This window comes from Anser anser (genome assembly GCF_964211835.1).
Source record: "Anser anser genome assembly, chromosome: 2".
NCBI classification, from domain to species: domain Eukaryota; kingdom Metazoa; phylum Chordata; class Aves; order Anseriformes; family Anatidae; genus Anser; species Anser anser.
In genome coordinates, this window is record NC_139721.1 from 38994173 (window position 1) to 39017021 (window position 22849).

A 22849-nucleotide genomic window follows, 5' to 3' on the forward strand; every position below is an offset into this window, starting at 1 on the left:
TTCAAGGTCTTCCTGAGTCCACGGAGGCACCTGTGTGCCCAGACCTTTGACCCGTGAGCCTACACGGCTTGTTTGGCTCCCGGGCCAGCCTCACAGCGAGGCTGCCTCAGGTGCTGAGGGAAGGAGCATTGCGTATGGGTGCGACACCTTCAGGTGCTAAGGCTGATGATAATTCATGTTGTTGGCTGTGAACTGGTGGAACTGTTGAAGAGCCACTGTCATTTTCTTCATACAGACTCACAGGTCAATCTTTCTGGCGGTACCAGTCTGGTAGCTTTTAACTTTATAAAGATTTTTGTTTGTAGTGCGTCAGGTCAGGAAGTCAGACAGCATTGACTTAGGCCACTTCTAAGAGGCATGCATCTAACTTACTATTAAAAACCATCAATAAAGCTGATTGTGTAGTATACCAAACACTCTTTCTGTATTTCATGACTTTCCTAACGAAGATTTCACTCCAAACTAGCTTGCTATTTATTTATTTATTTATTCATTCATTTTTATTTCATTCTTCCATGGGGAAATGCAAAAGAAATGATTGCTATAAAGGGAAAGGAGCTCCTTCATATACAATAAAAGTTATATCTACCTTCTCCACATGAAAAATTCAGGTGTTCTGTGTCCCTTCGTCAGTTGTTTTTCTCCTTGTTTGTTTGTTTGTTTTTCCTCCGTACTTCTCCCTGTTTCTCAGCGTTACTGGTGAAGCATGGAGCCTGAAATAGCATTTCTCATGTGTCCGTAACACCAGCCTCATCACCTCAAAACAAAGTCGTATGAGTACTTCCAGTCTTGCTCCTCTCTGAATGTGGTTGGTTTGTTTCTATTGCAGCAGCATTTAAATCTATTTTTCACCTAGATCCCTATTCTAGCCAGTTACTACACAAATGCAGCTATACATTTGTTATCTCCCTACTAAGTACTCTTTTTCCATTTGGTAAATTTCAGTAGTTTTGATCATGGCTACTCAGTTTGTCAAACATAACTGATTTTTTTATTCTGTCCCAGCCATTTTGTTACACAGACTGTTTGTGAAAATATTGAATAGGTCTTGTCTGGACTGGATAGAGTGCTGGAGAGCCACACGTCAAACTTTAAAAACCCTTTATAATTGTTGTTTTAGCCATGTGTGCGCATCATAGTGATTCCATTTGTTGCATTTTTCTTAATTTATTTTCAAGAATATTATGAAGAAGAGTATCAAAAGCCTTCCTGAAGTGAATCTGTATCACACTGATTTCTTTCATGCCTTGTAGCTTGTCAGAGAAGGCAGTAGTGTTGCTTTGATCAGTGTTTATTCTTGAGAAATCCACCTTGTCTGTTTACCACTTTGCATAACTTGTTGAACTTAATTCATTAAACTTTTATTCTTTTTAATGAAGCCAGTCATGCCACGTAACTCAGCTTTTCTCAGCCAATAAGTAAGTTTTGAGCAAATCTAAAGCATTTGCTATCTTGAATATCCAGGCACTTTGCTTTCACCTGAGGACATGAAATGAATAAAACACCATGAAAAAACTCCCATTTCTTTTGGAGGACTCCCCAGAAAGCCACTTCCCATTTTTTTATGTATAAGAAGTAAAGTTTTATTATAACTTTTCATTTGCAATTCCTCTCCAGAATGAGTTTTCTCAGAAAAACAGTTTTGCCTCATTCTCTGTGAAAATTAGGCTTCTGTTTTCACATATCCATGCATGTAGGAGGTCTGCATCTGCATTCTCTTTCCTAATAATTGCCATGAAAACTGGCATCTGTATGGAGGCAAGTGCCTTGGCTGAAGGAAAAGTTGCAGCTGGGGCCAGCTGTTGCATCCAATACAGAATTCACACTGAAACAAATCTTCACCTGTGCTCCCTCTACCTCTAAGTGAGAACATCAGCTGCTGTTCATGCTCTTCTTGCTGGTTTGTGACCATCGACCACAGGAAACAAAGCTGCAGGAAACCAGCAGATAAGGCTTCATCCAGTGTAAGTAAAGGTTGCTGCTGATGGAGATGGTGCAGCTGTGTCCCCACTAACCCGCCCTTGGACTCTGTCCTGTTCTGGCACTACTCAAGTCATCTGCTCAATCACGGAACTGGAGTGGATAAACTTTAATTTTCTGTGTTAGCTTTTGGGCAAATCCATTCTCGGTCCCACAGGTACACAAACAGTAAGGTGTTGACAGAATTGTCAGATGTCAGCAGTCCTCAAACCTGCCTCATGGAGTGTCTTCTGGCTGGAAGGCTAAAGCCCCTTCTGGACATCAGCCACGCAGGCGGGTTTTGACTCTTAGCGTGAGCCCTCTTCTGCAGGAGCCTCTCCCTTGGCTGTGAGGATCAAGGGGACCTGTGCAGGCTTGTGTGACCTTCACCCTCTCCTCCAGAGCCACTCATGACATGCTCCGAGTCTCTTTTGGTAGTATGATGGACTCCTACATGGCTGAACCACAAAGAGTATTACTTAGAGGGCTGCTCAAGCCTCAGCAATCTCTCCTCAGCATCCCAGTGTAGTAATTTTCAGGTGTATTTACCTCACTGATGGGATGTCTCAATTCCCTGTTTCTGCAATCTCCTAGACTTTGGCACAAGCAAAACTGGCCTGAAGTGGCTGAATTAGATCTGATCAGGAAATGAAATTGCTGTTGGTGTATTGATGGAACCAGCGTTTGGAGAGGCTTGCAAGGATAACACACAAGGCTTTGTTACTTATGCTATCCCATGGTAAATACAGTCTGCTTTGCTGCTGGACGAGAAGACGATATGCCTAAATTACTGGGTTTTATCAGCTGCACTACAAATCTCAGGTGCCTCCAACTAGAGACTAATGCAAAATTGATTTTCCTCCAAGTTATGTTTACCATACATTTGTTTGAATACTATTAAGAGGCATGTAAGTAAATAAGTATTGTATTTTATTAGTTTTTACCTCTCTCCTGTCTAAATTTCTGTTTACAGTATAAATGGATATTTTATTTGGCATTAATACCTTAACAGAAGGCCACCATGGACTCATTCTCACTGAGTACAAAAAATATTAGCCAAGAGATATAATAGAAGTAGTGCTTATTCCATATTGAAGCATAGGGCTTGCAGAGAGTTACTTTGCATTTTTATTTTTATTTCTATTTCTATTTCTATTTTTATTAATGTTCTCTTGAATAATACATGCTATCTGTTATTGATTTTATATAACATGCTCTTTAGAAATCTGACAAAATATTTTACTAATATGACAGCATCAGAATTATGTCCTGGCAATTTTGATACAGCTAAGAAATCTAGAGTTTGCTCCTTTTTTTTTCTGTCAATTTTCTACTGAATTTTTGACATTTGTCACTGCGCAAACTCACTTGGGGATTGTACCAAAGCCTTAGGGTTTGAAGGATCTTTACTGCTAGCGGTACCATTTAGGAAGAACCATGGAGGCATTCAAAGCTCTAGACAATCTGCAGAGCAAAGCATCAGACAAGATTTTTTTATGGAAACTAAAACACAAAAGCAGAACCCTAGCATAACATTTCAATAGAACCACACTTTAATTATAATTTGCATTGTACTGTCATGTAATTTTTAGAAGTCATTCTCTACCTGCTATTCAATTTAGCTTTTTTTTTGTTGTTGTTAATCATTCCTTTGTGCTATGCAGATGCCAAATAGAAAATGTTATTTTCTAGTGTCTAGCATTTAATTTGTCTGTGTATACATTTTCCGAACCTTAATTTCATACTACTTTTTATCTTATTTGTGATTTTTATTTAGCAATTTTTGGAAGATTAGGTTTGTCTTTTACATAAGTAACAAGGCAATACGTAGCATATTTTATTTATTACGAATTTTGAGAATAGGACAACACCTCCTGCAGAAATATGTAGAGCAGATCTTGCAGGAAGACAGTTAAATGTGTACAAATTTCAATAAAGATCTGCCTTTGAAAGATAAAAATTTCAACTTGTTAATCATTAAAAATGAACAACAGCTTGTAAGACATCATATTTTTCCCTTTATTTGTAGACAATCTAGGATATTTTCAGGTCCTTTAATATCATAGAATACCTTTCAGATATTATTAAGATTAGAGATTATAGAGGTGATTTGGCCTTATGATAAATACTTTGTAGCTACTGTAAAATTATCATTGCATTAATGGCATAGAGAAAGATTTGTCAGGTGATCAGTGTAGTATTTATTCCTTCCAATCTAGGGTTTCAAGAGTCTAGTACTGTTTTTTAGGTTCATAACACTTTGCTGTGTCCCCGAGCTTGTAAACTGAAGGCATGGTAGAAGCCATTGCAATGGCTCTGCTGTGCAGCATCAAGCCGTGGTATTTGCTGATTTTTTTTCTTGTCTGTTGTGAAATTATAGACATCTTACTTTCATAGTGGATTATCACAACAACCACTGAGGCTGGATTTTTAAATTATTTTGTCCTTAACATGAATTAGGTGGAACACTATTCCATATTTATTTATATATTTATTTATTTTAAAGCTCTCATGCAAAATTTGCTAGGTCTGGTGATACAAGCATCTTGTATGCTCAGGTGCATCCTTGAGATGTGGGCACAGTTCTCATTTGTAGCCAGAGAGCTGCTGTATTTACTTGTTGTATTTCTTTTCTCTTCTCTTTTCTCTTCTCTTTTCTCTTCTCTTTTCTCTTCTCTTTTCTCTTCTCTTTTCTCTTCTTTTCTTTTCTCTTCTTTTCTCTTCTTTTCTTTTCTCTTCTTTTCTTTTCTTTTCTTTTCTCTTCTTTTCTTCTCTTCTTTTCTTCTCTTCTTTTCTTTTCTCTTTTCTTTTCTCTTCTTTTCTCTTCTCTTCTTTTCTCTTCTCTTCTTTTCTCTTCTCTTCTTTTCTCTTCTCTTCTCTTCTTTTCTCTTCTCTTCTTTTCTCTTCTCTTCTTTTCTTTTCTCTTCTTTTCTTTTCTCTTCTTTTCTTTTCTCTTCTTTTCTCTTCTTTTCTCTTCTTTTCTTTTCTTTTCTTTTCTTTTCTTTTCTTTTCTTTTCTTTTCTTTTCTTTTCTTTTCTTTTCTTTTCTTTTCTTTTCTTTTCTTTTCTTTTCTTTTCTTTTCTTTTCTTTTCTTTTCTTTTCTTTTCTTTTCTTTTCTTTTCTTTTCTTTTCTTTTCTTTTCTTTTCTTTTCTTTTCTTTTCTTTTCTTTTCTTTTCTCTTCTTTTCTCTTCTTTTCTCTTCTTTTCTTTTCTCTTCTTTTCTTTTCTCTTCTTTTCTTTTCTCTTCTTTTCTTTTCTCTTCTTTTCTTTTCTCTTCTTTTCTCTTCTCTTCTTTTCTCTTCTCTTCTTTTCTCTTCTCTTCTTTTCTCTTCTCTTCTTTTCTCTTCTCTTCTTTTCTCTTCTCTTCTTTTCTCTTCTCTTCTTTTCTCTTCTCTTCTTTTCTCTTCTTTTCTTTTCTCTTCTTTTCTTTTCTCTTCTTTTCTTTTCTCTTCTTTTCTTTTCTTTTCTTTTCTTTTCTTTTCTTTTCTTTTCTTTTCTTTTCTTTTCTTTTCTTTTCTTTTCTTTTCTTTTCTTTTCTTTTCTTTTCTTTTCTTTTCTTTTCTTTTCTTTTCTTTTCTTTTCTTTTCTTTTCTTTTCTTTTCTTTTCTTTTCTTTTCTTTTCTTTTCTTTTCTGTTTAACAAAAAAAGCTTTTTGTGAAAGGTGTTACTTTCTGAAATCACCTTGGTTTCTGATCCACGCATTGCTGATTCTTCACATGGAGCACTCCATAGAAGTCACAAGTCACATAGAAATCAAGCCACATCCTTGACTTCATAGCTGAGTCCAGAATTCCATTTTTCCCTCAAGACGCAAGGCTTGGGATACTGGATTTTGGTAGTGAGAATTTCTCATTTGTTGTTTCCATTTGGTCTCATTTTATGATAGGCTCTTGCAGAAGCTTCAGCAAGGGCTCAGATGAATTTAGTCTCTGCAGCTCCTGCAGACAGAAATCTGTAGTCTCCTAGTTAGGTCAATCTGACAGGTTGTTGTATATCTTGAATATGCAACCTCATGCAAACTCCTTGTTTGCTCAGGAGGAATGAAGCAAAGCGATCTCTTAATTCCCAGTCCTCCATGCCTTGAGCTTCACGATAGGATCCTCACTTGTGCAGCTGGAATATGGGCTTATCTTCCACCGCTTCTCTGACTTTTGCTTCTGAGAAAGAGAGCATGGTTTAACATTTGTATGATGCAGATGTTTACACTCTGACTGTTTTGCTAAGTGTGTAACTGAGGACATAGCAAGCACATCGGATTCTCTGTTTTTTACACCATTTCGACCCAGCGTGCGGGAAGCAGCAGAGGCCGTACAGAGAACACTAGTAAGAGGAGGGGCAGAGCAGCAGGTACCTGCTGGACTCAGACGGGTGGTCTGGAGCAAGATGATGAGATGGCTTAGACATTCCCACTCAGGTATGAGGAGAGTGAGCACAGGGAATAGAAAGAACAGGGAGAAGCTGGGGACTGGAATGAGAGAGGACTGGGGGCAGTATGAGAAGAAATACCTAAGGTGAAAAGTCGGACATGAGGACTGCAAGACCAGGGTTTTTAGAGGCAGACTTGAGAAATTAAAACTTTGGAGTGGAGAAGTGGGAAAGTGCAGACTGGGTTTCTGAGTAGACCACATAGAAATACGTGCCTATGAGGGATATAGGTGCAGGTTGTGCTCTGAGGGTCCTAGTCCAGACTGCACTTGCTAGGGTTTCAGTTAATGTCGGGAACATCTGCACAGAGGTTTCCCCATCCTCGCCTGTAGCCACTGTTTTGCTTTCAGAGATAACAGCAATTCTAGTAGAGGCCAATTTGTATCGTTTAAAACAAACAAACAAACAAAACCAAACAACAACAAAACCAAAACAAACAAGCAAAAAACCCACAAGCTAAGTTTTTGATCTGGTGAAAAAAAGTTTGGAAATTGGTTTAATTTTTCAGAATGGTTTAATTTAATTTTTAGAATAGTTTAGTATTTAAATAATATCCTTAGATAATGCTGTTAGCTAAACACTAAAACTAAAAGTAGTTCCTTCTGAAAGAAGGAACATACATCCCCAATGACTACAGTTATTGAATGTTTTATTCTGGATCAACAACACGGATAAATATTTTTTGAGAATGAAAAATTCAATTTTAATAGCATTTTCTGTCTTCAAAATATATTCTTGATACTGCATTTTCTAGCTAGTGCAACAAGAAGTCTTAAATTTCCGAGCTGTATTCAAAATTTAGGTTTTAGCACCCATGGAAATATTTACATGAACTCTGCTTTATCCCTGTTTATTTACTAATGGCCTTTGCCACTGTTATCACTGCACCCTGCTTTTCCTTGCAAATAACCTTGTTTTTTACTGCCTTGATATAAACAGTTTGATAAAACAGCTCTTTTCCCATAAAAACTAGGAAAACAAAAGAATCCTTGAAATAACCTTGAAATGGCTAACAAACAAACTGAAAAGATATGCTGATTTTTTATTCTATGCTCAGAAGCTTTAGAAAAATGTGTGCACATAACAAAAATCACAAGGGCATGGAGTATTGCTACACAGGCAATATCAGATTAATGCAGAAGTCTACTTGAACTGACATCAAGGCAAATTTTTAAGATAGTATGACTTTAGAGGCATAATTTTTTTCTTTTTTTTTGTTTTTGGATCTCTTTTTAAAATTGTTTTGGCAATGGTTAAATAAAAAGAAAGTGGAAGGTAATAAAGAGAGCACAGGCTCAAAGGAAGCGAAAAACAAAACTTCCTGTTTACTCATATCAAAAAGTAAGACAACTCTAAGGAATTAGTTTTGTTAAAAAGGAATAGGAGTGAGCAAGTCTGGTCACATTTTTGTTTTTCAAATTGCAAGCATTTTGGTCTGAAAGCCATAAAATGAAGTGGTATTTTTTTTTTCTCAAAATAGTACCGATTTTCTTTTTTCAGACACCTCTACTGATGTCCTTTGGTGTCTGTGGAAAATAAAGAACTGTCTAAGATCCTGGAAGTCAGCACACTTACTGAAGAATTTGAGGTGAGGAAATCCTGGGGTCAGAGTCACAGAAATGATTGCTTTCTACCAAGATATTAGCAGATAATCCACCCTACATTTTTGTCTGAGATATGTAATAGAAATCTCTGGTAATTTTATCTAAAACACTTATAGCCAAACTGTAGTTACAATGATGTTAAAATTTTGTAAAGTCCTACTGAAATAATTTAAAACTTCATGAGCCAAAATAGTGTGAATAGCAGATAGGTTTGTTTGTGTTTTAAGGACATATTTGCTGTGCATTCCACTGAATGCAGAATTCATCTTCAGTACTTTAAGCTAGATGTTTTCCTTTAACAAATACGTATGTAGGCTCCTTTTGTATTCAGCCATTGTTGATGTAGAGGACAGCACGTGCTTCTGCATGTATTTTCCTTCATTTGATTGAATCTATGTTTCAGAAATCAAACTGTTTTAAGGTCGTTTCAGCATAGCATCCCTCACTTGTCTTAGACTGTGAAGGTCGCACAAAAGCTTTTATTGCTCACATGAGCCCTGCAGTAGCCTCACAACGTAAGCTAGGGAGTCTTTAACTCCGTAGAGGAGAAGGTGGGCAAGAGTCAAAATTTTTCCCTTCGTTAAGGCTCCTGTATGACTGTCTGTCAACCATTCATACACTGGCTAAGAAAGGTAAACTGTGCAGCCTAGAAAGACCAAAAAAATAAAAAAATAAAAGTTAGCTTGCATTCATTTCAGGTGGCAAATTATTAGGTGTTCAACATATGATATTTTTGATTCATGAGCACGACATCTCTCTATGACAAATTTCTACATGTTTATCTTGTTATCATGACATACCAAGTAGGACAAAATTTTGGATGTCTAGGATTCTGCCTTATGTTTCATGGCAATAACTACAGAAGGAAATTAATTCTTCTGGCTCCAACATCCCAGTTTATTTTTCACGAGGCTTCTCTTTAATGGAGAGTCTCTTCCATTATAGTTCTATAATCTACTTTCATGCCGCTTTAAAAAGGGATTTTTTTTAATTCTTTATTTCTTTTCCAAAGATGTGAAGAAGGGTTATATCACATCCTGACTTAATGAAACTCATCTGATAAAACTTAAGCTCAAAGGATTTCACTAGCCACTGTAACCATATCTTTTCAACTGTGAACCTGTTTAGTTGTTACAACCTTCACCTCATCATAATTATTTTGCATAGACAATGCTTGCAATTCGTGGCAGTGCAGAACTCTCATCACCATAAGGCTTACTCTGTTGTATGTTAACAGTCCTCTTCTCCTAAGTATTCTAATACTTAGCATTTTTTTTCCTGCTAGATCTCTCACTCTTGTTTGTATTTCCTTCAGAAAGACCTTCTTTTCTTCTATGTGGGCCAAAAAAAAAAAAAAAAAAAGACCATTGAAAAATGGCTTTTCAGGTAACAAACAACTTAAGTCATGATATTTTCTTTCAATGCTTTTAAATGGTAAGTCAACCAGTCTCTTTGCATAACTCCTTGGTACTGTAGGGAAAAAAAAAAAAAAACACAACATGGTACATTGTACTCCCCAGTATGAGCCCAGAATGGTCCACAAACCATGAAAAATAATTTCGTGTTTCAAAAATAAAACCTAAACTTTCTCCTTTTAGGAAATCATCAAGCATATAACAGCTTGCTCCTTCTAGGAGATTGTTGGCCATATAAAAACTGGCCAAGGCCAACAAGAGGCAAGCAGGTTAACTGATGCCCTGTAGAAGCTAGGACCCTACTCCTAGCAGTACTTCTAGTAGTTTTCTTTGACAGCAGCAATGCAGGAGAATATGGGGAGGAGATTGAATGCATTTTTCCAGGAGCAACAGAAATGTGGAAATTATCTGTAGATCTTCTTGCCATGCACATGAACCAGCCACGTGATGGGGAACATCAGAGCCATCCCAGACAAAAACAGTGTGTAAATTCGTTCTGTATTAGCTTTCCTGCCACAGCCATCCTCTCAGTTGTTTATACTCTGTGTATCATAGAGTCAATCAGGCTATAGCTGCTCAGTAATTAGGGTGCTTGCATGGTGCATCCAACTTACTATGCAGAAGGTACGTGATAAAATTCTGTAAAGTATTAGGAATGCAACTTGTCCTGGTACAGAAAGAAACTAAACCGCCAACCTTCCCAGAAAGCTGTGGCAGCACTAAATGAATTTGTGTTAGAATAAGTAGAGAACAAATGTTTGTATCCTAATGACTCAAAGAACGATATTAAAACTGTTCCCTCAAGTGAAAACAATGAAAATTTCTAGTTCATCTGATTTAAATGTCAGTTGAGACAGAGGATGAAACATGGATTATGACAATTATAATATTTATGTCCAATTGAAATGAAGACAATTCTGCAACATCCAGTTTAAGTAGTATGTCTTGTATAAAATAAAAACAACTGATTCTGGAAAAGTATGTTAGACACTGAAAGAAAAAAAAAAAAACATAAGAAGAAAATGAAAAAGAAGAAAAAGAAAAACAGGATAGGTACAGACAAATTGTGCAAGTGGACTATGTCTAAAACAAGGGTGCCATACAGAGATTCATAGGCTTATTAACATTTCAAAGTTAATTCATCCCTAATCTATTTGAATTAAGCCTAACTTTCTTTTTCTTTTTCTTTTTTCTTTTTCTTTTTTTTTTTTTCCTTTACTTTTACAGGCATGAAAAAACATGTAATTGGGACCTTGTGGGGCATGAACTGAATGGGACTGTGGCACATTCCATCCAGTCAGTGGCTCATTCTTTTAGATTTCATCATAACAAGTTGATTTTTTTGCCAGTAATCGGCATTTAAATTATGGGGGAAAAAAAAAAAAGGGACGATTTCATTGTACTTTTTTTTTTTTTTAAACAAGAGATTTTTTTGTAATGACAACAGGCCTATTTATTTGATTTTACGTAAATCGGTTTGGAAGACAGAATTGTCCCATGGGTTACAATAGTTCAGTAGTTCATCTTTACGAGTCCTAAACTTATGAGTGTCTCTTAAAAGACAAAAACATACTTATCCCATGCAAACATTTTATCCTACACCTCAGATAAAGATCAAGTAGATTCAAATACCGTGCTTAAAGTAAGCAGATGTTTGACCTTATGTCCTGAGGTGAGTAAATTCCATGCATTTTTGTATATATAGCTTAGTCCCTGGCTTTTTCACACAGGAAAATTAGAGGTCTAACTGATGCTCAGTAATGCATGTGATCTCAGCTGATCTTGAGAAATGCAGGCTTGAACTGAAACTGACCAGGAAGGAATATTACTTTGCTCAGTCTTGTTTTAGAGTAATTATCTTGATCAGAGCTGGGCACTGGGACAGGCTCCCCAGGGCAGTGGTTACAGCACCGAGCCTGTTGGAGTTCAAGAGGCGTTTGGACAATGCTCACAGACACATGGTTTGTTTTTTGGGTGGTCAATGTGGAGCTGGGGTTGGACTTGATGATCCTTGTGGGTCCCTTTCAACTCAGGATATTCTGTGAGTCTATGATTTTAAAAAATATTGGAAGAGATAGAAAAGGTATCTGGCACTAAAACACTTTGGAAATGCACATTTTGTATTGGGAATAGATGGGAATAGGCAACATTATTTCACAAGTTTGGTGCGCTTAAAACTGATACAAAGAGAGATATATTAATCATTCCCCAAAACTACTTCAAATTATTTGCATGAAGCACTAGGTAATACTGTTAAAAACACTTTCATGGTTTTCAGGAAATAAACACAGCTGTCTGCAGTAAAGGATCCTTAACATAATTTTGTCATGTGCATTACATTCTTTATTTAAGAAAAAAATGTTTTCTTTTGTTAGAAAAAAATACACATTCTTTATTCTGCTCTTTGGAAAGTATTCATTTAACGGTATCTGATATTTCTTTTTATCCTGTTTTTAACTTTCAATAGTATTCAAGAACAAGCACTTTCAGTATTACTCTAATACATCTCACAATCTGTTGCTTCTTCATGGAGTGAACAATGCAACTAAGATAAACTGAACATGAGAGAAAATACCTTACAGAAAACAAGCACGTTCCGAATGAAGAGCCTTAAAAAGTAGCCAAGGAGCATCAGCCCAAGGACCTAAATTGCAGTTACAGCTGATGAACTTGGCTCACAGTGTAGTAAGCGAGCCTTGAATTTGGAACACTAACTAAGAATCTGAATCAATTAAAGTAAATTAGGTAATCCCTGGCTCATTTCCCCAGGTGTGGAAACAAGTCTAGCTCTTCGACTTTATTTGAAATGAACAAGTTAAAACAACATGGTCTTTGCATCTGACCATGACTAGGGAGCCACTGCTGAGAGGCAGGCAGCAGAAGGGCAAACAGAGACCCTCAGCAGAGAAGGCTGCCTTGGGGAAGCGATGGAGGGAGGAGGAAAAGGACAGTACAGGGCACTCTTCCAACAGACGAACAAGATCAGCAGGAGTTTCTCAGTCTTCTTTCCACCAAGACAAAATTGAGGAAGGGGAAATGGAAGTCCATCACAAAATTCTTGTTGTGGTTGAGAAACGCAGTACAAGAAAGGAAAGAGATGTTAAAAATCATATAAGTTCATAAGAAATTGCAAACCTCAGCAGTTTTTTTTTCTAGCAAATTGCTAGTAACAATAGGAAGGAGAAGTTACTGGAATCAGAGTGTGATAGTCCAGTAGCAGGCTTTGCCAAGATTTGAAGGATGGATAAGATTTTTCACTGAATAATTTAGCTCCTTCAACTGCATGGATTATGCATACAAATATTTCCTAGAGCTGCAGTTACTACAGGAAGGTTAAGAATAGGCTGATGAGTAGTTTATATGATAGCAGCCTCTACCACGAAACAAACAAAAGAAACCATTTAAAATTTTTTGAATAACCTCTATCTTAACTGGACTGAATTTACCCTCAAAACCTCACAGATCCAGACGGCTTAAATGTCAGCTAGAATCAAATGCTATAACTGTAGACTCTCCATGTAGGAACAGCCAACCGTGCAGAGCAGCGTAAAACCTCCCCAAAGGCGCATTTTGGCTCATGTACTTTTCCTGGCGTGTTAAGAGATACAGGAGCTTTAAATGAAGAATTGCTGAGCTTTCAAATAACAAGAAACCTATCTGTGAATATCAAGGGAAAAAAAAACAAGACACACAGTCCTGACTTGGCATGTGCTAAGCAGTGATGACTGTCTCACAACTAACAGCCTGGTCCAGGTGTTTTGTTTTTTTTTTTCCAATTTGCAATGGCTTCTATTTTCAGTTAAATAAATTTAAAAAAATTGCACACATATACTCTCACAGTTATCCTGCCAGGAATTTAAATTAAGGGAGATGAGAAGTAGACAGTTTAGATTTAAATAACTAACTGAGGGCTAAGCAGTACAACTCCAGCTCCCTTAAGGAAGCCTACATGTTTAAGATGATCGTATGTATGACTAATAGCTACATAAAATCTTTCCAAGCTTTGCTTCTGTAAATAGCAGCTATAGTAACCCCTGTAGTTTAGTCCTTGGTGGAGCTTATTCCTTGCTTTACTGTAATTTCTTACTTTCTTACCAGTGAAAGTGATCTGAAGAGCATGATTGGCTTTTAAAACCTAAATGCACTGCAGTTGTTTCATACAAACTGTCTTTGGATGCTCTTGCTGACTGCAGAAACTCTGACATAACCATTAAACCCCCCCATAACACTACTGCTGTTAAATAACTATAGTGATTTGATATGTGAGAACATACAACTTCTTTCCCCAAAGCATGATTTATGGTTAGCAATTGCATCCAACACTGTCAATACCTCAGATGTTAAATATTAAAACGGAAACTGTTGGCGTTTCACATACTACAATATTGGCTTTTCATTGTTTCCACGGGTCAACGCTGACTGCTGACTGCAGAATTTAAGGAGCCAAGTGTTTGTATCCTCCTCCCCAAATCCACGGAAATTATCAAGGTTATCTTGGTGCAGTTCCCTCAATGAATATAAAGATTGATATGCATTTCAGAACAACAACATTTAATCTTCAGTTCAGGTTAATTTAATTTAGTCATACATGTTGACAGTTATTCTGAAGATCAGTGTTTTGACATTGCATTTCCTCTAGATATTTGGAGAGTTTGCTTTGACTCATTTGGAAGAAACCTTGAGGAAGGTCAGCAGTCATAGCTGAAACATCACTTTCTTGAGTGGCTGTCAAAATAAATAATCTAGACTAACATAGGTTATTGAAGTCAGTGTTTCTTTTGCAATATTCTATGTTAATTGATAGGGCTACATTATAAAATTTACTTTTACTGTAAAAAAAGAAGTTTCAAGGTTACTTTTACCATTCCCCCAGTCACATCTTTCTGGTTAGATAATGTAGAAACAGCCAAGAATGTTATTACTGTCAGCTTTTCGCTCACCAAAACTTCAAAGTTCAAAGAGGACACGGACTATTTTTAGGATGCAAGGTTTATATTTACTTTGGCAATATTGTGTAAAGTTGGCTTAAGAACTGGGACATAATCTTGTGACCTGAATTTACTGGTCTACCACCGATTTGCTGTTGCCTTGGTAAAAATTCTGGTTAACATTTTCATACATTCCACAAGTCCTAGGAAGATCAAGAATAACAGAAGAGCTCATATATGACAATAGTGGAGGTAATGCAAGCATATTCGATATGTAGCCAACTGAAAATAATGCATGAGGAAGCATTTACTTCCATAACTGTGTATACCAACTGTATATACAGAAGGATAAAGCCGTCATTATCTACACTGATTCCCTGGCTGAAATGACCAAGTGTCTGTTTATATTTGGGCCAGGTTAGAGATGGTGTTCTGATCATGGTTAGATGACTTAAGATCATTTAGATCTTCAGTAAGATGTCTTACTGTACTGTTGTAGAATATTATCCCAGAGACGGATGTTATGTTTCTAATTTATATAAATATTCTCAGACATTGGGATGGTCTGTATAAGTACCCTCTACATATCGGTTACAGCTACATTAGCAACTCTTCTGAATTTACTATGAAATGTAACCAGAAACTCTTTAACAGAACTGAATTCTGTCTTTCACTTAAAACAGTGATTAAGCTTATCCTCTCTAAAATTTTATCACTCTTGTGATAAGTAATGAATACCTAAAAACTTAGAAGTAATTACTAATTATTTTGAGTTAATTTTTAAATGTATCTTCCTCAAGTAATTTAGGACACCACACCAGCCTTTTATCCAGAAAGAACCTCTGTGCAAAATAATTCTTGATCTGAACAGCTGCAGAGAGTAATTTAAAAAAGGAATTTATTTTAAGGAATCATAGAATCATCGAATGGTTTGGGTTGGAATGGACCTTAAAGATCCAACCCTCTGACATGGCAAGGACACCTTCCACTAGATCAGGTTGCTCAAAGCCCTGTTCAATCTGGCCTTGAACACTTCTAAAGACGGGGCAACCACAGCTTCTTTGGGCAACTTGTTCCAGTGCCTCACCCCCTCATGGTGAAGAATTTCTTCCTTGTATCTAATCTAAACATACTCAGCATTAATACAACGCTGTTTTCCCTTTTTCTGTCACTACACTACCTGATAAAGTATGTCTCCCCATCATTTCTGTAGGCCCCCTGTAAATATTGGAAGGCCGCTATAAAGTCTCCCTAGAACCTTCTTTTTTCTAGGCTAAATAATGCCAACTTTCTCAGGCTTTCTTCATAGGAGTAGAGCTACAGCCCTCTGATCATCTTCATGGCCCTCCTCTGGATCTGCTCCAACATGTCCACGGCTTTCTTATGCTGTGGGCCCTAGAGCTGAATGCAGTACTCCTGGTCATGAGAGAGGAGTAGAGGGGGAGAATGACCTCCCTCAACCTGCTAGCTACACTTCTTTTGATATAGCTTAGAATATGGTTAGCTTTCTGGGCTGCAAGCACACATTGCTGTCTTATGTCAAGCTTCTCATACACAGGTAACCCCAAGTCCTTCTCCTCAGAGCTGCTCTCAATTCCACCCTGTATTCATGCTTGGGTTTGCCCCACCCCAGATGCAGGAGCTTGAACTTGGCCTTGTTGAACCTCATAAAGTTCGCATAGACCCACCTCATCCAGGTCCGTTTGGATGGCATCCCTTCCCTCCAGCGTGTTGACCGTGTTGACCACACAGCTTGGTGTCATCATCAAACTTGCTGAGGGTGCACTTGGTCCCACTGTCCATGTCACCGACAAAGATGTTAAACAGCACTGGTCCCAGTACTGACCCCTGAGGAACACCACTTGTCACTGGTCTCCACTTGGACATTGAGCCATTGACTGCAACACTTTGAGTGCGACCATCCAGCCAGTTCCTTACCCACTGAGTGGTCCATCCATCAAATCCATGTCTCTCCAATTTAGAGACAAGGGTATAACGTGGGATAGTGTCAAATGCTTTGCACAAGTCCAGGTAGATGACATCAGTTGCTCTTCTCCTGTCCACCAATACTGTAAATCCATTGTAGAAGGCCAACACATTTGTCAGGCATGATCTGCCCTTAGTGAAGCCATGTTGGCTGTCATCACCACTTCTCTCTTCTCCATGTGCCTTAGCATTTTTTCCAGGAGGATCAGCTCCATGATCCTGACCAGCACTAATGTGAGTCTGACTGGCCTGTAGTTCCTGGACTAGCAGTTGTTCTTCCTTTTTCCATAATTGAACATTTGTCCTTCATTACTGGCTAAAATTAACAACTTTCATCAAGAAAGAAAGAAAATCAAGAATTGTTTGCTTCCAAATCATGTTTTCATTAATGTGTTATGATAGAGCCAAGATTAAATAAAATGATTTTAGATACCTCAGAAAAACAGGCACTTAATTATGCTTGTATAGAATTAAATTTTTAGGAGCTTACTGAGCCATAAGCAACCCAACCACTATATTAATTTTTTGCCATACTATGTTTTAAACTCTCAGTATTTTTGTCCATATGTCTTATAATGAAAAAGTTATTGTCTTCTAAGTGGTGAAATTTTTCCTCATGCAGCAGATTTTAAATCAGGCAAAAGTTTTCTTCTGTCAAGAGATTAATAACATCTAACCAAGATACCTTCCCATCTCTTTGCTTGTCTACTTACTGCAAAACAGAGCCATCACTTCTTGCAATTTTTTTTATCTTCTTGTCATTTTCTCATAATCAGAAACAATCTGGAGAAAGCACTTGTCTCGCTGGTAGACAGATATATATCCCCTTTTAACCTCTAAGCTGGCTGACTGCATGCTGAATTTCAGCCTTGTAGAACTGAAGGCACATGTTAAGGAGCTGCCATCGCTGCAGCTCATGAAGGAATTTGTGTTGTGGACGGTTACAACACTTGCCAATTACAGCCTCATTCAGAGAGTCCAACTTTCATGAAAAGAAGTAATTATTGATTTTAGCTGTAGTAAGTGGTCCATTATCATTTACTGAGTTTACTTCCTAAAACTTGGTACAAGTCATCACTTGGTTCCTTTACTGACAAGTCACAAGTGTAAAAAAACAAAAACAAAAACAAAAACAAAAACACAAATGGATTAGCTGCAGCATGCAGTCAAGTTAGCTTAAAATTCGGTGAAGTTCCTCAGCGCAGGTGACTGTTTTGATAGTATATAACCTTTCTCTCCCTTCCTTCCTTTTGCATCTTTGTATGCATTAGTACTTGAAAAGGGTTTCAACTATGCTTAAAGCAGACGAGAAAATTTAGCAACTTGCATCAATGGTATCCCAACGAACATTAAATCCCTTCCAGGAGGATGAATTTCAGCACAGTTTTAATCAAGCAATGAGGTTTCTTTGAAGGCTCATCAACTTCCAGATGAATTCTATGTTCTTGTGATAGCTGCAACATTTTTCTTACACCTCAGTAGGGATATGACAGCAATAAGGCTATTCCACATTTGGAATATATAACTCACCTTGAAGTTATACATGATATGTTTCTTCACTGTTATAAGCTTCATGTATATTTGCTCAACCAAATAGGATTTTTGTGCCTGCAGGAGACTGTGCTTTGTTCAGCTTTGTTTGACCTTAATGGTAGGCTTTTTCTTGCTCTAAAAGTGAGCAGGGAGATTTACAGCTGAAAGGCTTGAGTTTCACAGATCTGTTGTAGACTAGCATGTTTTTCTCCCATTTCTCAGAGCCTGATTTTCTCTAAATTTTGTCTTTCTTTTTCTATTCCTGAATCATTTTGTATATTAGATAAGACATTGGTAAGACTTGTCTACAGGGTACTGGTTATATTCCTTAATTTATGCATGCAGACTAGGGATCCAGTCTAAACCTTCAAAGATGTATGAATACTCTTTCGAGTATTTTGTAGGGTATTTTCCTGTACATGTCTGATAAGTGGCTTCCTGCTGATTCATAGCAGCTGTTCTCTGTGTTGGCTAATACAAGACACAAAACCTTTCTTTTTCCAGATAGATTCCACCTATACATGCTGAGTGTCCACTGTAGTTTCATATCTGTAAACTTACCACCTGTCTTGCTTTTTTAAAATAATGCCAATATGATCTTTTATAATACTTAGGTTAGTGTCTTTTATTGTCTCTTCTTGAGTTACTGAGCAGTAGCATTTCTCCAAAATACTGCTGTTAATTTTTCAATAGCCAGGTCCACATGAGTGCAACAGGATACATTAGGGCCTTTCTCTGTGGAGAAGATTAATTCTCTTTCCTTTTCAGTCGCCTACGTTATAGGGTTATAATAATGTCCACAAGTGCCAGCCTGATGAAGAAGATACTCCACATTCTTAGCAAGGTAAGTTTTGATACCACACCAGTGAGCTGCAGCCATATTTACGTACTGTGCTATAACCTGAGGAACATTGTTGCCACTGATCAAGTGCCCAGTCCAGTTGGAGACAATCAATGACTAACTCAGTAGTCTTTTTGCTTAACTAAAAAAAGATTTCCCTCCATCCTTTCTAATAAATTTATGTCCACTGACAGTCAGGCACAGTCTTCTTACCGTTCAAACCCTCTAAGGCACATCCTTAGAGAATGATCCTGCAAAACCTCCTAATCTCTTTCCAAATAAATTAGTAAGTCTAATTTATTTGCAGTATTTTAGATGCCAATGTTTTCTGCTTTGTCTCTGTTCCCTTGTTATTCTTCTGCATGGCCCTTTGGGTGATAGTACTCTGTAATCCTGTATCTCAGTTACTGGTAGTAAATACACCATTCACAGAATTAACACTCCTTTTTTTCAGTTATCCGGGATACTCTGATCAAATCCCTCTTGCATTACGGTAAAACAAAATGGTTAAAGCTGACTTATCTATCAATTCACAGGGAGCTAAGCTTTTAAACTATTTTATTTTTGTTGTGCTGGTTTTAGTCACTAACAGTTTACAGATTTTCTACTGGTACATAATTTCCTTCATCCTTTCTTAGAACAGTTTGTCAATTTTAGTTTTTCTTTACACTGTTTCTGATTTCTTCCTTCTCTCTCTCTCTCTCTCTGTCTTTTTTTTTCCCCTGTTGTAGTTCATTTTAATTTTTCTAGCTCTTCTTCTTTAAGTAATTTAATATTTCATTCTCTTCATGGATTTTTGCTGTTACTCTATACCATTTCCCCCCAAATAATGCTCACAGACTTCTCATAGGTATCCCTTCTTTAGCTGGTGTAAAAGCCTCCTAACCCAATACAAAAACCTTTTAACCACTCTTTAATAATACTTGTGAGTAAATAAATCTTCTGTGGTAACTTTTCCTACAGCAATCTACAGCAGTCTCTAAGTGAGACTCTTAACAGTTGAACTTCTCTCGCCAGGCCAGTTAGATGTCACACAAGGCAATTTTAACACTAAGTATCTATTAAATTTAGGAATGTAAAAACTCCAAACCATAGCTTGCATGGGTACCTGTCCTATCTGTTGAGTTTCTGGAAAACAAACAAAACACGACTGCTACAATCCTGTAATTTGTCCCTTTTACTTTTTTTTTTTTTTTTTTTTAATTCAAATCCTGAAAGAAATAGAACTTTTATAAGTGTAATTCAGCTTAACCTTAGACATCCTGTGGATATCCCACTAACCTCTTACAATGCAGAACTTCTAAAATATAATTGAATATTGGTCCTTCAAAAGATCTTGTTCTGCACCAGTTAGACTTTCATGTTCAGCCTGGTTTAAAAACGTGTTCCAAAAGCCAGAGACCTACAGGGACTTAACCCCAAAGGGCCAAATTAGTGACCAATAGCTTGTTGAAACTGTAGTTCAGACACTGAAAATATAAATTAATTAGAAATTGCTATCCACATGGCATCCTCCTTTTCCTGCTTGCTATAATTCCCCGTACTATAAAGGCCAAGCATAAAAGGAAAGGACTGAATCAAGCTTTGTGCTAATTTCTGGAAAGATACCCAAGATTGCCTGAGTTATGTAGGGCAAACTGACAGCAACAGTGACATCTGCAGAGCTGGTACTGTCACTATCAGCAGCACAAATGTGTTCTTGCATCTTTTATGAGTTTAATTCAGCTGAGGATAGAATGGATCTTTTGACAAATTCTGTTCTACAATTACAAGTCTGTTGCTCAAAGAGAAGGCTGTTTCTCAACTGAGAAATCAGAGACTTTGGTCATCTGTAGGCTGAACTGCTACAGTAATTTAACACAGAAGCAGGGAACATATAATCCAATTATGGGAAGTAATATCTAAATCACCCCAATTCCTTTTTTTTTAATGGTTTGCTTTGGAATCCATTAGGACAAAAGGATCTTTATGTATGTAAAATATTAATAAAATGAAAAATTGAAGTGATCATACTTAGTTGTAAGTGAACAAAGTGCATTCATTTATGTTCCTTTTAAGTATTGCCATTCAGACATTAACTGTCCAGAATATGTTGTCATGGTATCCAATATAGCCAAAAAAATAGTAATAGCAAATGATGGTGGTTAGAGAAATGTAGCAGATTACATTTCCAGTTTGGTACCTAATGGTGCCTTGAATAGTCAAAGGCAAGGACCTGTTTGACGTGTAGTGGTAACAATGTTCTGAGGGTAAGCTCTGGAAAAGCGTGACCTAATGATGCTGAAAATACACAGAGTAGAACAAATATTAGAGTGGTTTTTTTTTGTTGTTTGTTTGTTTTTTCATTGTTTGTTTGTTTGTTTGAGAAACAAATAGATCTTATTAAAAATAGTTTGGATCTCAGCTTCTATATACTAACTGGGTTAACATTTTTGAATTAATATAAGTTATGTAGCCAGATCATATAAGTCAAGATTCTGAGCCCCTGCCATTAAGGAGACCTTCGGATAAGATCTTGGTTATGTATGAGGTCAAAAAAACCCTTTGCAGCCAGTGGCCAGAAAAAGGCTGCTAGCTCTAGTTTGCCAACATGCGAACGTATACTGATTTAATTTCAAGTGTTATATAACATTGGGATAGTTAAAACTGTGATAAAGGAAATGTTTATCAGCGTCTCCCTGTCTTTTCCTGGCCTGAGACTCAAGACCAAATATGCTGGCCAATATGAAGAATGTAGAACTACTTTCATATGAATGCCTTGAATGGAGAGATTAGTTGTCTTGAAAGAATTATTTTTTCTGTGACAGACCTTTAGAATTGTTTTCTAGGGTGCTGGGAAATCAGTGGCTAGTCCAAAAGCAAGACAAAGGAGCAGTTATAAATATCCTTCTCCCTCCAAATCCTGTAGAAAAGATGGCAAGATTAACGTATATGTGGCTGCATAATTTTTTTCTGCTGTCAGTCACCCTTAATCTCTTCCTATCTTTGGCAGGCAGGAAAACACAAGGATTTGAAGGGCCAATTCAAAGGACAGGGTGGCAATCTATTTTGCTTAACTGTAAGACAGAAGCTGTGAATGGAAAGAACTCTCAAAAATCTGCATATCGCAACCTTTATGTGATGACAGCAGCAACCACATCCTTGCCCAATGAAGCTTTCCATTGGTGTTTTCATAAGAAAGATGATCTCGGCCTTGCAAACAGAAATGTTTACCTGCTGTTGCCCCAGTAATAAACTCAGAGTTTAACGTAGTTACGTCGTTGTTGTTATCCTAATTTACACCAAAATCTTCCCCCAAAACATCTAAGACTTTTCCTGTCTAGGTTTAGTCATCAGCCATTCTACGTTCCCTCTTCAGTCAATGGAGAAAGACAGACATCTCCTGAAAGCAATTCAGAGAGCTCCTTCAGACAGAGATTTGACCTGTCTTGCTCCATGAACTGTATACAGAGCCATGATTTTTAGCTTGGGCAGTATGAACGCATCCTCTTTATGTTCTGGGCTTTATTTTAGCAGGTAATAAGCGATGAATTTGTGGTGCTATACACTAAGAGCTGAAAGTTCCAGTTTTCTAAAACTTCTATTGTAAACCCTCAGTTAAGAATTGAGGTACAGATCAGAGGGAAAAAACAAGGCATATACACATAAATCGAGTACATGTCTCCCACAATATTCACAATCATAACTCTGAATATCATCCTTGCCAACAAACAATGTTTGACTGTGAAAGGCATTTTAGAATTTCTGAAGCACTTAGTAAATGGTCAATTCATAAAAGAACAATGTGACAGATTTTGCCCATGTACCCTACATAAAAAAGGGACAACAGCTACTTAAAATGTTTTGCATTTATCATCTTTAGGAAAAAAATGAATTTGGAATCACTACCCAATCCCAAGGGATACTTACTCTGTGTCCAGTGTGACCCTAATTATAATGATAATATAATGAAGAAATGTTCCCTCTCTTCCTGTGGCTGCACAGTGGCAATCTGCAGAAAATTGCCTTCAGATGTAGATATATGAACCTACGTTTCCAAACAGTGAGCTGTGTTCTCACAACAGCACAAGTTTTTTTAAGGGATCCTTTCATGAACTGTGATTAAGAAAGGAGAATCTCTCATGCTGTTAGAAAACACCAAGTAGCCCAAAGTAACAA

The 22849-nt window shown here is 37.1% G+C and overlaps 1 long non-coding RNA gene across 1 annotated transcript; it reads left to right on the top strand.

The window, feature by feature from the left end:
* The first annotated feature begins 1867 nt into the window (after nt 1-1867).
* Nucleotides 1868-10836, top strand: LOC310894141. Its single transcript, XR_014579596.1, has 3 exons — nt 1868-1964; nt 7885-7972; nt 10631-10836. It is a non-coding gene; the product is annotated as an uncharacterized lncRNA (long non-coding RNA).
* The last annotated feature ends 12013 nt before the right edge of the window (nt 10837-22849 follow it).